Below are 17,124 nucleotides of genomic sequence, written 5' to 3'. Positions count from 1 at the left end.
CTTAATTAAGGCCACGGCCGCTTCCCTCCCACTCCTAGCCCTTCCCTGTCCCATCGTCGCCGTAAGACCTATCTGTGTCAGTGCGACGTAAAGAAACTAGAAAAAAAAAATCCAAGTGATATAGCCGACATTAACGAAACATTCCTTACTAGAGAACCGGTTTTGTTTCGGTTTTACTTCGGTCCCCTCCTCCAGAAGCTTAATAATGGAGCTCCCATCTGCGTTCGGTTCATGATTTGTGCCTTTCCTATCAGATTTTCGAGGTTAAACTTTCGTGTTTTTCGATCCCACTGTACAAGGTTAGCGAGGAACGTCTTTCGTTTCATTTCTTTTACGCGATACCTTCATCTTACGAAGGATTCGAAACTTTTCTTTCTTCTTCAAAGAATAGGGAACATGCATGATCCGGGGTTTTAATTAAAAATATGCTAATCTGATTCAAAATTGCATGCAGAATTCAAAAATGTGATCAGAATGTACAAATAATAACTCCAAACATGATAAAAATCTACGAAAATGTCACGTCACGCAAGTACGCGATCTCATTGGCCTGACGTCATCGTACAGGTTGACTGAATTAGCAGACGAAATAACACAGTGTGCTGTGAGAAGCAGGATACACTTCGCGTATTTCTACTTTACGTTAGTGTCTAGTATGGTTAAATTCGAGGTCTATACATTGGATTATAATCTGAGTGGTATATTTTAGGCTTAAAATGAATCCTGCGCAGACAGTGAGGCAGAAAACTTATAAATGTTGTAGAGTTCCGATGTGCAATAGCACATCGCATACCATCCCAAACAAATTGTTTATAAACGTTCCAAAGACGCTAAAACTAGGGAGAAATGGATTTTGGCGAGCTGGAGAAATGCTGGTGATATATCGGAAAAGTCTACAGTTTATTTTTTTGAAGATTTTAACGTAAGATGAATTTGTTTGAATTTTCAAATCACTTTTCCATGTCAGCTGTTCTAGTGGTAAAACTTTAAATTTTAATGTATGATGCTTTATTTAAATGCTTCAATTACATCTTGGAATATGAAAGTAATAAACAGTGCATTAAATAATGCTGATTATTAAAGTATTCTCCAAACCTAACCTATGTTTTGGGTGATCCATCAAAGGGGTTATGAACCATTTTGACAGCTCTAATTCTACCAATATATCTTGGCATGGGACAGTTATGTATGTCTTTATTGAAGAGCTTAATTGGTAAAGAAATTTAGGCTATATCTAAATACTCTATAATGTAACAAAGGATAGGCGTGTACATCATGAAATGAAACAACGTGAATTTAACAAATGTATAATTCTACACAAAACCAATGCTTGTCTGTTGGGGTCTTATAAGTTAACAATGCTCAATTATAATAATTATCATAATATTAATGAAATACATAACATAATTGCACACAGGTGAAAATAGTGATGTAGGTGTTTAAAAATATTATCCAACTTAGCCTAAGTTTTAGGTTATACAAGCCAAGTCAATAAACCGAAGGGTAAAAATACCGCGCGAGTTGGCCGTGCGGTTAGGAGCGCGAAGCTGTGAGCTCGCATCCGGGAGATAGTGGGTTTTGAACCTCACTGCCGGCAGCCCTGAAGATGGTTTTCCGTGGTGAGGCTGTACCTAAGGCCACGGCCGCTTTGTTCCCATTCCTAGGCCTTTACTGTCCCAGCGTCGCCATAAGACCTATATGTGACGGTGTGACGTAAAGCAAAAAAAAAGTAAAAGCACCCAAAGACATTCCTGTATTGAGCGACGAAAATGTCACCAGGACACTTTTCTTTCCTGATATGCTCAGCTTGTTAAAAGCCAAATGTAATTAATGTTACTGGCTTCACGCCCCGCTAACTACTTCTACGATTTTCGGAGACGCCGATGTGCAGGAATTTAGTCCTGCAGGAGTTATTTTACGTGCCAGTAAATCTACCGACACGAGGCTGACGTATTTGAGCACCTTCAACTACCACCGGACTGAACCAGGATCGAACCTGCCAAGTTGGGGTCAGAAGGCCAGCACCTCAACAGTCTGAACCACTCAGCCCGACTTGTGAAAACTAGATGAAGTCATATTTATCTTTATCATGTTTAACTTTTTCCCTCCACAAAGATATTTAATTCTCTTTCATGGGCCCCGGAAGTGGGTAGGCCAGTTGTCCCAACCATAAATATATATATTTTTGGGGAATGATAGATTATAGCCCTATAGTACTATGATCTTTCTTTCTTTCCTTCTTTCTTTCTTTCTTTCTTTCTTTCTTTCTTAATCAGTTTATCCTTCAGGGTTGGTTTTCTCTCGGACTCAGCGAGGGATTTCACCTCTACCACTTCAAGGGCTATGTCCTGGAACGTGAGACTGAGTATGGTGATGAAACTGGTGAGGAGGGCCATTACCTCGCCCAGGCGGCCCCACCTGTTATGCTCAACAGGGGCCTTGTTGGAGGATGGGAGGATCGGAAGGGATAGACAAGGAAGAGGGAAGGAAACGGCCGTGGCCTTAGGTGCCTGGAGGAGAAGTAGGAAAATACGAAAAACCACTTCGAGGATGGCTGAGGTGGGATTCGAAACACTTCTACTCAGTTGACCTCCCGAGGCTGAGTAGACCCCGTTCCAGCCCTCGTACTATTTGTTTTCAACTTTCATGGCAGAGCCGGGAATCGAAACCGGGCCTCCGGGAGTGGCACACATTAACCACTACACCACAGAAGCGGACTAGTACTATAATGCTACCTATATGTTTATGTTAGTGCTGAAATCCGATTTCTTACTTTACTAATGCTGAAAGCCCGAAAATGTAATGTTATTCTTTAATAGTGGAATCAGTCTAGAAAGAAATGTTGAAAGTGATGTGATATCTATCCAGGTTCGTTGTTATCCTAATACTATGGGTTACAGTACATTGCACGTATATAGAAGACGCCACTTACAAACTTGCTTGTTATCCGCGAATTTCTGCGGCCACAAAAGTCACTATTTTTCAAGAATGATGACATTTACACATGATAGATTGTCTGATTGTGCTGTTTTGAACCTTTCTTCTGTCATTCTGAAGTTATTCGCGATCATGAATAATAAACAATCGGCTTTTAGCAACGGCTGATGCACAACGGCTGGTAGAGCTCCATGCGGTACTGGATCGTGACGTCACAGCGCGCCGCTTACGTCAGAGGCCGTTTCACTCGCCTTGCGGAAAGGCACTATTAAATATATTTTTTAATGGTAGAAAACAAGGCAACATACCGCAATGTAATACGTTTACGTACTATTTCATTGGTGTACTTTTCAAAAAAATTATTTTTGAAAATGATGCATGTTCCCAATTGGACTGGAGGAAGTCTGACAGTGTTGTCAAAAACAGTCGCAGGTGGCTTTCATTCTCGTTTTTGCCCAATCTTTTGTGCCCTGACTACTACAAAACAGTGTTCAGGACCAACGAGGAAGTCAATACCCAATACGGTGACCTCGAGGCTGTGGCGGAGGTCAAACAGAGACTTCTGTACCTCGGCACATCAGCGCCGAGCAACATCCTGGCGGCTAACGAAGACGGGGGAGATTAAGGACAAGTTTGGTCACGTCTCTAGAGATCTGGAGTTGTTCAGAATCCGGGGCTGGAGAAGGACAGCTCTGAGCCGACGTAAGTGGTCGAGTGCAATTGGAGAGGGTCGTAACGCCAGGAGAGTGAGTTATCCCGGACAAAAACGAAGTACGAAATATAAAGCAAAAAAATTGAAAGTGTGTATACAAAATGTTAATAATTGTATCGGACCCAAGGAATATCGCTCCGCTTTGTACCATGAACCCGCCTAGTTCTGGGAGTCGACTAGTAAATACGGACTCTCCTTATGCTACATCAGTAATTTCAATACTCTCTGTGCAACAGAAGCACTGCATTCCACATACCGTGCTGTTCCCGGAACGGTGAATTCCTCTCTCGCTTGCCAACCATGTGATCTCTTTCGAACTCTCTAATGAACTGTCTTACACGCTGACGTGGCGTCACTAACGGCTTCAACAGATCACTAGTCGCTGGTAGTTATCACCCAATTAACGTCGCGTGAGGTTGTAATATCGGAAAGGCCAAGAGTTACAATACCTGCTGCACTGTGAACGCAGTCCTTGTAACTTCTTCAGTACAGCACAGAAGACCTGCCCCTAAAAACTAAAATTTCCGACACTCATCGCAATTTAGCCCTGCAAGAGATCTCTAACGTACCGGTTTATCTCTTGACACGAGGCTGGCATATTTAAGCACCTTAAAAAATACCACCGGGCTGAAACGGGATTGAACCCTCCAACTTCTAATGCTCTATGGAAGTACAGCTTAGTTTAGCGTATACTCTTCTACAGGGTGAGCAACATACAGCGGAACCAGTCCCGCAGCCCGGCAGCGCAGCCTGCACGCGGGAGATGCGTGCGTGACCGGAAGTCCGTAGTAAATACATTGTCGCGTAAGCTATTTCTAACAAACAAACAAACACAAAAAATAAAAGTACTAATATTCATCACGCCAGGAATTGTTGAAACTGCCTCCCTTCGTTGTTCAAGCATTTCTGGCACCTGCTTAGGGAGTTGTTCATTATTCTCTGCAGTTCCCATTGAGAAATGGCAGCAGTTTCTTGACGAACGTTATTTCGAAGTTAATCTAAAGTGTGCGCATTTGTTTTGTACACTTTCTCTTTCAATGCCCCCCCCCTCCTCCGCTCAGAAAAAATTCGCAGGGGGTTTAAATCGGGCAACCGAGGAGGCCATATGTTGCTAGTGATAAATATATTTTCAAACACTGCATGGATTTCCATAAGGAGAAGTGGGCTGTATGTGCCGTCGCAGAGTCTTGCTAGAAAAACGCGACACTTCTATCCCTCTCAGCTAATTCTAAAAAGAAGAAAAAAAAGGGGGCCGAAAAATGGTTTGCACATACCAATCACTATTGATAGTTCCCGAAAAAAAATTGAGCCTATTATTCTCTCGCCTCTAATAGCGCACAACACTCCTATTTTTGCATCATGCATAGTATGGAGCGGTAGTTGGGCCATACCAGTTGGTAGAGACGTATTACCTCAATTAACTTGTCACACATGGTCGTCGATAATCACTCATGCAAGTCTGCTGTTGATGCGGGTTAATCATTGGATTAAATTGTCGCTAGCAACATACAAAAATTCATTGGTATGTGCAGACAGGTGACTTTGTACTTGGTTACAATTCAGTCCAGCGAATGACTTTTTAAAAATAAAAAGCTATGTGCCCGTATGAAAAATCGAATTAAATACAACGCAGCTTGGATATTTAAATCCCCGGGGCTTGGAACACACGAGAGCTTCTTTAGCAGGCAGGCATCTCCAACAATTGATCCGATAAAACACGAACAATGTCAAAACCCGATGAATTCATCATTCCAAGCAAGCCACCGCAAAGTTAGCGACTGCATGCAAATGTGGTAGCAGGCAGACTAATCTGCAAACAGGCGAACACAAGCGGAAAGCAGACTGTTGTTTAACTTTTTGTCCGCCAATTTTTGGTCTCGACTGGTCGGGTTTGTTTTGGTTTGACATGAAAACTGTTTCTTCAGATATTATGATTCCTACTCCCCCTTTCTATTATTAATTTGTGCTGCTGTTGAGACTGAAAGTTCTGATTGCTTTTTAATATTCATATCTTACATTTTCCACTACAATAAGTGAAACGCCAGTTTATTAAGCAACATTAAGTATGTTTGTTACCTTCATTGTCATTATTATAATAATTTACGAATCCAGTTCCGATGACGATTAACCACTGCCAATACTGCTTCCAGAAATGTGGAAGTAATCGTGCCGTAGATAGTAAAGCGCAAAACAAGAGAAAATGACGTCCTGTGGTTGATTGTTTACGATTTATGCCAGTTTATCATCTGGAATGGAGGGTATATTTGATACTAATTTTTGGATTCGGTAATTCTGTCTTAAGATTTCGTACCACAATTTTGCCACATAATCATTACAAGTTCGATGATATCTGTTCTCCCTGCACGATTCCCAAAATGCGCTCTTCTGTTGCCGAAAAGCCGTCAGAGTTATGGCACATGTTTGTACACGCGTCACTGCAGCTATACGACTACGGCTACTCGAAGTGGGATGCGCCACGTAGGGATGTTGCCAGAAATTCCAGGGCAACATTGAAACGTCTGTAAATGATGAACGATTGACCATAGTATGTAATGTATGTATGTATGTATGTATGTATGTATGTATGTATGTATGTATGTATGTATGTATGTATGTTCAGTCCTCAGCCCGAAGGCTGGTTGGATCCTCAACTGCTTCACCATAGCTGTCATAGATGGCCTAGGCATAACTGAAGAGGCGTGCTAGGGAATTCAGGAGTGGTGTAGTTTCCCGTTGTTTTCCTCACTGAGCCAGAAGTTGCTGTGGCATATCAGTCTGCCAAACCCACTGAAAGGCATGCACCAACCAACCCTATGAGCAACATTTTCACACCATTCGTAGCAGGAACTGGCTGCATTACTAGCATCGCTCATATCTCGGTCACTTTCATATTGTCAGCGCCAAGGATAAGACTGAGACAGACCAATGAACGTAACAAAATTGTTCTGGCCCATACCAGAAGATACAGTGCGCTGTAAACACTACGTAGGTCTCACCAGCAAAGGCATATTGACCTTAGGACGTTTTTTTTTTTTTTTTTAATTAACATTTCGGCATTTGGTCCGTAAGACCATGCTGCCAGCTCTGTACATTTAGAAAACAGGAAGGTCAAAGAGCAAAATCTTTACAACATGGGACCGTTCATGGCATTGTGACTAATTGGTGATAGAAAGCACGGTACAGGAACTTTGGTTGGATGAGAACAGTTTAACTACACACTACAGCACAAACGTATCACAATGTTAAATTGGCTTCACTTAAAAATTAGGCTATTGCTCAATATATACGGATGTCCTAGCTGTTGATCAACGACGAAACGGAAGTGGGAAGTGGAACTTTGAGTTGTATAAGCGTTTGATGTAAATTGGTTACTTGTAGCTTGTATCTAGTGCATCCTAAAATTGTATGGTTGAGGTCTGCTTCTTGATTGGGGTCAGAGGGACAATTTGGGGAGTCTATGACTTTGAGTCTGAACAGATGACTGGGGTAAGTCGCATTCTGATAATTGATGTGATATGGCGGCGAGTAGAGATAGTAGAATGAACCATGGTTTCTGTGGTATGTGTCTCTGGATAGCGGCGTAATGCTTGCCTTTGATGAGTTGAGTTGTTGCCCAGTAATTTGTCCATTCTTTGTAAGCCTGTTTCTTGATGTGGCTTTGGAAGTCCGTGTATGGTAGGCAGGCGTAGTGCTTGGAACTGGCCTTCTGTAGTGCTCTGCTTTGCCAGTTGGTCTACGGTCTCATTGTGTATAATTTCAGTGTGACCTTATAAGATAAACTTCTTTTCCGTTTTAGGACGTATGTTAATAAAGACTTTTTTTGTACTCCCTGCGTCCCAATTACCACATTTTTTGGGAACACCTTGTATATTGTATACATGACTGATCATGTCTGAATGAAACTAAATTAACAGGCTGTATAGAATTTCACGTAGCTTTGCATTAATTTTCTCACATTACATCAGTATTCACATTCCGTTGTTGCTGGGAGCTGTCAGTAGAGTTTATTGGCTAAACGGTTTGTTTACTAGATTATAATCGTACCACAGTCTAGGTGAAGATACTGTCGCCATGAAGATGATTACTTATAAACTCACTAATAAATATTCGAGTTTTTATTCATCTTCAAATAGAGCTGTGTTTTATATCACTACGGATAAGTACGATGATTATTTCCAGCACGCAGAGTGGGTTTATCTGGTAACTGAATGCTAAGCATTGGTAACGCTTGGAGTTCCCAGAAACAGAACAATTTAGAATTTAACCATTCTTCACATATGGAAGGTACGACGACTATATTGATTATTAAATCTCATAAGGAAATGATGTATTGCTTATTTTCTTTGCCTAGTCGTCATTAACCCATCAATAAAGTCTTCCATTTTTCATAGGGAAGTGCTTAGATATTCATGGAGGAATTCATGTAAAAGAACCTTCTGCTTATTTTGATCACGTTGAGAATCTCGTAGACTCGAAAATCGTCACGTTTTGCGAGTTTGCGAAATTAGACATCCCTAGAGCTGGTTCGTTATTTCTACAACAATGGCTGCGAAGTGAACTTGGGAGTACTTTCTACCTCTCATGACGAAGCTATTGTAATATCTTCTTACCGGCTGTCTCAGAACTTCTTTGCACTGAACTGCTCACTGTACTCTTGGCGACTGAGGTATAAACCGCGAACGTGCTCCTGAATATAAAGTGTACTCCAGAGGAGTTAAATTGAAAAGAAGGCCAAGTTTCAGTCTCCCGTCTTTGTTCTTGTTTGCATCAAAATCTTCATAGTTCCGTGAATACAATATGAATTGCTGAGGTAGTTGAAGTTCGCTTAAGTTTTTAAAAAAGTCATAGATTTACTATAAGGAAAAAAAAAAAAAAAAGCAAAAGTAATAAATAAGGGACTTCATCCCCTACCTCACTCAACAGGTCATGTTGAACTGCTCTAATGTGTGTCACACAGAATTCTTACTGAATGAAATTCGGTCTGTTTATATGAAGCTCTTTTCTGTTATCAAGAGCACTAACGACGGTGGTAATGTTTGGTACATGCATCAGAACTGTTGATTTGAAAGCTGTCTGCGTGCGTCAAATCAAGTGACAAATCAGGTAGACAATGCGCAGTTATTTTTAATGTATTATACCGTACTTCTTTTAGTTCCTAATTTTTTTGTTAAAAATTAATGAATTATAAACTGTTATATGCTACCCTGCTAAAATATTATATTTTTACATATAACTGCATATGACGGACAGTTTTTAATCTTAGGGATTATATTTGCGCAATTTTAGGAGCATTAAGTCATATTTTGATTAAAGAATTTAGTATTACCAATGTCTGACACGCACTGTTCTCACAATTCACATTATTAACATTAACTGCGTAAATATTAAAGAGGAGATTACTTCATGCGTACTTACTAATTACTAGCTGATGTACCCGTGCTTCGCTACGGGATTCTCAGAAAGACTGACTTTGTGGTTTTCCTAACTTGAAATCAACGTAGGTCATTACAAAAACGTAAGTATGAATGTAGCGATTAAAAGCAATGCTATCATATAAAATACTCGATCAAATGGAAAACCGCACGTTTTATCATTTAACGAACAGCGCTGCAGTTAGATTGCGGTGCCAATCTAATAGTCCAAAGTTCCAGAGCTGGGATGACCAGGCCGCAGATTGCCATGAACACTCATCTGCCATTATTCCGCTAAATATGCACACTGTTCATTCCAATCAGTGCCTCAGAGTAGGGATTGAATAGCCCGAATGCTATGATGATCCAGTGTTACGTACCAGTAGTATCAGAAAATTTATAAACCAGGGGAATGGCATGCTAAAGAAGAAAGTTATCTAACTCCCCAGCTACTTCCCATCAATATTCAGACAGGCTGTTACACTCTGTACGACTGGGCGAGTTGGCCGTGTGGTTAGCGGTGCGCAGCTGTGAGCTTGCATCCGAGAGATAGTGGATTCGAACCCCATTGTCGACAGCGCTGAAGATGGTATTCCGTGGTTTCCCACTTTCACGCCAGTCAAATGCTGGGCCTGTAACTTAATTAAGGCCTAAGGCACTCCTAGCCCTTTCATATCCCATCGTCGCCATAAAACCTATCTATGTCGTTGCAACGTAAATCAAATAAAAAAATATTCTACGCAGCAGTAATCCTATCTACCGGAGATGAGGGGCAACAGAAGACACAAAGCACATCACGACAAACAATGGTCAATGTAATGTTATTGTTGATCAATGTTATGAGCTTTCTATATTGTAGGCCTTCACATTTAGTTTTCTTTCGACTCTGTGATTTGTAAAATATTTTATTCCATAAACTGTAGTTTCTTATTCTCCGACTTTACATACCGATTTTCATTAAATACTGTTTACCCATTTTCTCGTTACTCGGCGCTGATATGGACTTAGTAACAAAAATCCAAATTCATGAATATCTTTGTGATCATAACCAGTACGGTAACAATGTATAAGACATGAATAATAGGAAATTTAATACTATATAACATTAGTTATGTAGCATTCATCGATTACACCTCTGAAATGAAAACCTACAACCTGTTTTCCAGTCATTGACCGGGTCAGGGATGGAATGAATGAAGCAGATATAGGCTGTTAGTACGATGGGGTCGCTACTCCCAAAATGATGTATTAATGAATGATAGATGCTATGAAATGAGAATGGAGAGTGTTGCTGGAATGAAATATGACAGGGAAAACCGGAGTACCCGGAGAAAAACTGTCCCGCCTCCGCTTTGTCCAGCACAAATCTCAGATGGAGCGACCGGGATTTGAACCACGGTATCCAGCGGTGAGAGGCCGACGCGCTGCCGTCTGAGCCACGGAAGCTCCCGATTACACCTCTAATAAGAAATATTTTAGAATTACATTTTAGGCCTTTCCTTAAACTACCATTTCACTCAGCGTGAATAAAATAATTTACAGCCTAGACTATAGCGACTTATTTCCTGACTTTGCATACCGATTTTCATCAAGATAGGACTACTAATAACAACAATATTTGAGAATTAAATTTTAGGCCTTCCCCTAAACTACAATTTTTCTCAGTGTGAATACAATTATTGATAGCCTAGATTGTAGCAACTTATTCCCCAACTTTGCATAACCATTTTCTTTAAAATACGACCACTAATAACATAAATAGTTGAGCATTCAATTTTAGGCCTTCCCCTAAACTACCATTTCACTCAGCGTGAGCAAAATGATTTATAGCCTAGATTGTAGAGGCTCATCCCCCGACTTCACATACCGATTTTTCATTAAATTCTCTTCAACCGTTTTCTCGTGATGCTTGTACATACATACAGACAGACACAGACAGACAGACAGACAGACAGACAGACAGACAGAAATTACGGAAAAGTAAAAAAATGCATTTTCTTGTTACTATGGACATGACCGATACAGAAATACCATTATTTTCAAATTCTGAGCAATGCACAGACAAAACTCTTATTTTATATATATAGATTTGACCAAAATTTTGATTAATTTTAATTGTACTATTATTTTAGGATTTTAATATCTCAGAGGTTTTCAAGTAAATAACTTGGCGTGATTAGTTGTAGTGCCTTACCGGGCGAGTTGGCCGTGCGTGTAGAGGCGCGCGGCTGTGAGCTTGCATCCGGGAGATAGTAGGTTCGAATCCCACTATCGGCAGCCCTGAAAATGGTTTTCCGTGGTTTCCCATTTTCACACCAGGCAAATGCTGGGGCTGTACCTTAATTAAGGCCACGGCCGCTTCCTTCCAACTCCTAGGCCTTTCCTATCCCATCGTCGCCATAAGACCTATCTGTGTCGGTGCGACGTAAAGCCCATAGCAAAAAAAAAAAAAAGTTGTAGTGCCTTAGCTTCTTGGCTCTCTATACTGTTTGATTCTGTCTATACAGGTTTGCATTCCCAGTCGATTCTGGCTTGGAATGTCAGGAATCCCCGGCTTAAACCGAAAATGAGCCAGATGGTTTCAGCAAACCTAGAAATACCTGGGATCAGCTGAAGAAAATTGGTAACTGCAACCAATATCAATAAAATACAATACTTGGCACTGTACGAAAGTTGAAAATGTAAGTCCACAGCCTGGCACTGTACGAAAGTTGAAAATGTAAGTCCACAGCCTGTTTCCAGTCATTCGGCCGGGTCAGGAATGGAATGAATGAAGGTTCCACCTAGCGGCGGGGATAGGAAGTGTGCCGGCTGCCGAAACCTGTCGTACTCGTCTGGGGCAATGATAAACGACTGGCAGATGAAATGAAATGTTAATGGAGAGTGTTGCTGGAATGGAAGATGACAGGGAAAACCGGAGTACCCGGAGAAAAACTGTCCCGCCTCCGCTTTGTCCAGCTCAAAATCTCACATGGAGTGACCGGGATTTGAACCACGGTATCCAGCGGTGAGAGGCCGGCGCGCTGCCGCCTGAGCCACGGAGGCTCGTTATGAAAATTATTACTGTTTAAATATGTAAGACCGTAATACTTCATCACCATTTATTTAACGCATTTTTATTCATTTGAATTGTACATCATTTACAGGCAATGTTAGTGCTTACCGGAACATTCTCTTCGCCGTATGCCGTGCATTGGATGCTGATTAACTGAGAACTTGGCTGGATTTTGTGTATATCAATAAGTTGAAGGTTTTTGCTTTTATCACTACCTTCCCACGTTTACAGAGCACCAAAGCTCGGCTTAGGACTTGGTCAGGGGTGTTAAGGTTGGGTGCATTTCCTGCAGCCACTCTCTGGTCCTAGTGAAGATCCCGCTCGAAGTCACCAGGTTGGACCATGTCCAGCATGCATAAAAAGTTTTTTCTCCCTCTTAATTTGAACTCTGAGTTGAACTTTGGTGGAACAAACAGGTGGAAACAGTTAGCAGAAAGGTACTCAGAATGAGGAGATAAAGGCTAAGTTAGGTAGAAATGGCCTCGATGAATGAAACTGCATATATAACCGGATTCGGTGGTGGGGTCATGTGAGGCGAATGGAAGAGGATAGGTTACCTGGGCTGGAGAACATTGGACTCGGTCAATTTTTTTTTCTACTTGTTTTACGTCGCACCGACGCAGATAGGTCTTATGGCGACGATGGGACAGGAAAGGGCTAGGAGTGGGAAGGAAGCGGCCGTGGCCTTAATTAAGGTACAGCCCCAGCATTTGCCTGGTTTGAAAATGGGAAACTACGGAAAACCATTTTCAGGGCTGCCGACAGTGGGGTTCGAACCTACTATCTCCCGAATACTGGATACTGGCCGCATTTAAGCGACTGCAGCTATCGAGCTCATTTAATACAGGTTTGGAACTAAACGAGGCTACATTGCTAGTAGTAAATAGAGGATTGTGGAGGCAGAATTTAATTTAGAGGCTTGCAGAAAGTTTTATTTCTCTTCTCAGAATCATCCTGGAAAACATATTGTATTCATAAAAAATGTGTTAGCATCTAGTATCAGTCCCTTGCACAAGTTTGCACCTAGTATCAGTTCCTTGCACAAGTTACTTGAATATGCACCAAAACAGTATCTTCTTAATCCTAAATAAAAACTATGCAATAATGCGTACTTCGTATGTTCCTCAAAACAAAATTTTTAAAAACCATATGATTTTTTCTGTATTCTTTTTTAATTTTTTAAATTTATTTGTGGCGAAGTTAGGGCTCTTGGCCCTCTCTTACACTTAAACACATTATGCGGCTTGATAATGAAAACAAAATATTCAAACTTAATGCACTGTATATAATATAATAATATAACTTATAGACTAAAACTAAAAGATCAAACATCCTAGTCTAAAATGAACAAAATTAATTCAATATTAACTACTCTACGTGAAATTCATATACAGTAATTTATGTAAACTTTTGAGAACTGTTTACTCAAGACATTTACTCACGCATTCACACATAACTACATAATGTAGCCTACGTATTCAAGAGGAAATCTTTAGACTGTCTTTTGAGGGTACTTAATGAGGAACAATTTCTAATTTCAGGGGGTAAAGCATTCCATATTCTAGCGCCCGACACAAGGAAAGAATTACTGAAGGCAGATGTATGGTGTGGAGGTATTGCAATTGTTGACCCAGAACGCGTGTCACGGTCATGAAAGGAAGATAGAAAACGGAAATTACTGGAAAGATATTCAGGTATATTTTTAGTCAAGAGTCGATAGGTAAGGGTTGATAATGCTGATTTCTCTGCTGCTCTACTTTTAACCAAGAAAGTTGTGCATAAAAAGGGGATACATGCGAGGCAAAATTCAATGAAAAAATAAATCTAACGCAGAAGTTTAAAGCTCTCTACAGTTTCTTATTTTGTTCATTGGTAGCATCCAGCAACACAACATCACAGGTCAGCTGTTCTCAGACAATAGCAGAGTCTTAACTTTACATATAGGGTGTATATACTGCAATTCACATGGTACGTGCGAGATTAAAAATAATACTTGTTCATTAAAAACGATGTGTTCGTGATATAGGCCTATGATTTCATATTGGGGAGTACTATTAGGCTCGAATACATGTTTTTTGCATTTTGGGAAGAGTAATAAAACTCTTGAGCCGGCCCCGTGGTGTAGGGGTAACGTGCCTGCCTCTCGCCCGAAGACCCCGAGTTCGATTTCCGGCCAGGTCAGGGATTTTTCTTTCGACCTGAGGGCTGGTTCGAGGTTCACTCAGCCTACGTGATTAGAATTGAGGAGCTGTCTGACGGTGAGATAGCGGCCCCGGTCTCGAAAGCCCAGAATAACGGCCGAGAGGATGCGTCGTGCTGACCACATGGCCCCTCATAATCTGCAGGCCTTCGGGCTGAGCAGCGGTCGCCGGGCAGGCCAAAGCCCTTTAAGGGCGTTAACTGCCGTGGGGTTTGGTTTTTAAAAATAAAACTCTTTCTAATAATTTGAATAGATCTATACATTTCTAAAACTATCAGTTTAATTCTCAAACGCTTTGCAGTTGATTTTAACAAATTAGAACAGTCCATATAGATATAAAATTATAGTGTTTGTTATTATGGGCCGTTAAAGCAAAAATCTGAATATAATTTATCAACTCGAAAGACCGTGAAGGATGCCATTAAAAAAAAGTCTATTCGGCGCCAGATACTGTGGATGAATTCAGTTACTCTTTATCCTTCGACTGTCCATTTCGAAAAATAGTTTACCAGTATTATTAATCTTGATACGAAAGGTATGTACTTGACTTCTATATTCGATATTAAAGTCGTCGTGGTTGGGTTACTCTAGGAGTACTCGCAGCATTTCATTCTTTTTCTCTCGTTTCATTTTATTCAGCTTTCCTGAAGTTAAAGCTTGACGCGTGACTTTATATGACTTGATGTGACCTCCCCTCCTCCTCCCCTCCCCTCCCCCTACCCTAATCTCTCTGGTAGGTGCTCGAAGGTTGAGTAGAGTTTCGGTAGAACGTAAAATATAATGTGAACATTCATGGATGCTTCATAACGTTGGTTTACATTTTTTTTTGTTACAGTGGGACCGGAAGTTGAAATAGAAGGAAGACTATACGTGTATCGTCAAGCCCATACAGGTAAGTTTCTGAGTTTATAGAAACGTAGGACGGAATAATGACCGAGTGACGTCGCTGCCTTTTCAGTAAGGCGGATTCCTTGTTAACTAGAGGTTCTGTAGTTGTGATCACGTTTGTCTTTTTAACCGAGAGAAGAGTCGATACCAAAATCTTCTCTAATAGTATATGCTGACCGTAGTGGATGATTATAAAGGAAGCCTATTATCTCTGTCTAGTACCTTCCGGTTTGAACTTTATCCAAACTACATCTTCCAAATTGTTAGGTAATTCTTCTATCTGACTGCAAATCTCCTCCAGTATTAGAAGTGATATTCCTCCAGGAATTCTTCCTCGTGCCCTCCTCTTTCTTTTTATTACACTTTCTCTAATAGTTATGTACTGTATAGCTTTTTTAGCTCTATACTCGATACTTCCATACGTTTTATCTAATAAAATACAAGGGTTGTGACTTAAGTCAGGGCAACATTTTATTCCCCGCTCGAATGAGATATACATATGGGAGGGGAGAGCGTAAGGTGCAGTGAAATGTATGAACAATACCAGGTGTAGGATACAAAGCGACAAAACTGTCAGGCATAAAGTCCTTGTGCTACATAATGTTTATTCTCAGAGAGTACGGTGAACCCTCAGAGTAGTCTCCTAGATTGTCCACAACAAGTTGCCAACGATGCGGGAGAAGTCAAATACCTGTCCCCTCGCCCTATGTGAAGTTTGCAACCTCATATTTCGCAGCGTTGGCAATGTCCTCTCGTGTCCGAAACAGTCTCCCAGGCTATGGTTATTTCACTTTGGAGATGACGTCAATATCGCACAGAGTCAAGTCCGGTGAGTATGGCGGGTGGTCCAGTACTTCCTACCCCAGCGCTGAAGTTGCCTGCGTATAACCTCTGCTGTATGCTGTATGGCATTGTTGAGAAGATCCATGTGTTTATTCCTAATGGCAGCATATAACTGTCTCTGCAGGCAGGTACTGTAGAACGTTGGTGTCCCATGTTGTGCCATGTGGAACCAAGTGTCATGCAGTCACACCTCTGACATCATAAACCACAATGACCAGCTTGCTGGAACTTCACTCTTCATGGCGATCCTTCTAGTGCTCCCAGAAGCTCTTTGACTTTCTCTGGCATTGTGACCGCGGCGAACGGCCAGTTTGATGCACAGCCGCTCGTTTTGCTTCATCACATCCATTCTGTACGGAGTCTGACTCACTACTGCAGTCCCATCGCCATGTGCGTGGTAACTAATACATCACCATCTCGTGTAGTGCCCATGTACTATGAGTGCCATGCTTTTCGAGGACAACTGTTTGATAGCACCGAGCAAATGTGGCGTGCCGTATGCCCCAACCCTCGTAGAAACGTATTTTGTTATTGTTTTGAGAATATTATAATCAAAGAAATGTCTTGTTCCTCCGCTGAGTATCAGTGTACTGGTCTTCGGTCCAGAAGGCCATGGATTTTAAATGCGTATAGCTAATTCTTCTGGTTCGGAGACTGGATCCCGAACAAAATCGAATGGACATGTCCTCAACGTATTATTGATATCCTCGGATCAGCTTCCTTTCTGTCAGGAAGATGCCGAAGAAGGAAGTCGCATAAGTTCCTGGACATACTTCGGGCACCAGATCTTCGTTCTGCGGTAGACTATAAACCGTGGGAGTGAGGCTGAAGAGTTCCGATGATACTTTTCAAATAACTTTACAAAACTAGCACTTCTGTTATCATGTAAATGATAGCCGACATTTTTTTTTTCTTGACAAGAAGAAGCAAGTTTGACTTCACTGTGCGGCAGAGTGGGAACTCTGTACCAATCCAATACATTACGAGCTGCGCCAGCTGCTTTTAAGTGAACTTGGTGCGACTGATCTCGCATGCCATCAGTTCAACTGGCGGTAAACAAGCCACTCCTATAAGCCAG

At 41.2% G+C, this 17,124-nt stretch overlaps 1 protein-coding gene across 3 annotated transcripts in view; it reads left to right on the top strand.

Moving 5' to 3' along the window:
* The window catches only part of msi (musashi), a 612,165-nt gene that overhangs the window by 375,489 nt on the left and 219,552 nt on the right, over positions 1 to 17,124 (top strand). For all 3 annotated transcript variants that reach the window (XM_067156300.2, XM_067156298.2, XM_067156299.2), the window contains one exon: positions 15,151 to 15,207. The gene's annotated coding sequence lies outside the window, so the exon portion shown is untranslated. The remainder of the gene's footprint in view (positions 1 to 15,150; positions 15,208 to 17,124) is intronic.

The sequence above is a fragment of the Anabrus simplex genome, chromosome 12 (genome assembly GCF_040414725.1).
Source record: "Anabrus simplex isolate iqAnaSimp1 chromosome 12, ASM4041472v1, whole genome shotgun sequence".
NCBI classification, from domain to species: domain Eukaryota; kingdom Metazoa; phylum Arthropoda; class Insecta; order Orthoptera; family Tettigoniidae; genus Anabrus; species Anabrus simplex.
The sequence above is the reverse complement of the archived record's forward strand: the minus strand, read 5'-3'. Positions and strand labels throughout refer to the sequence as shown.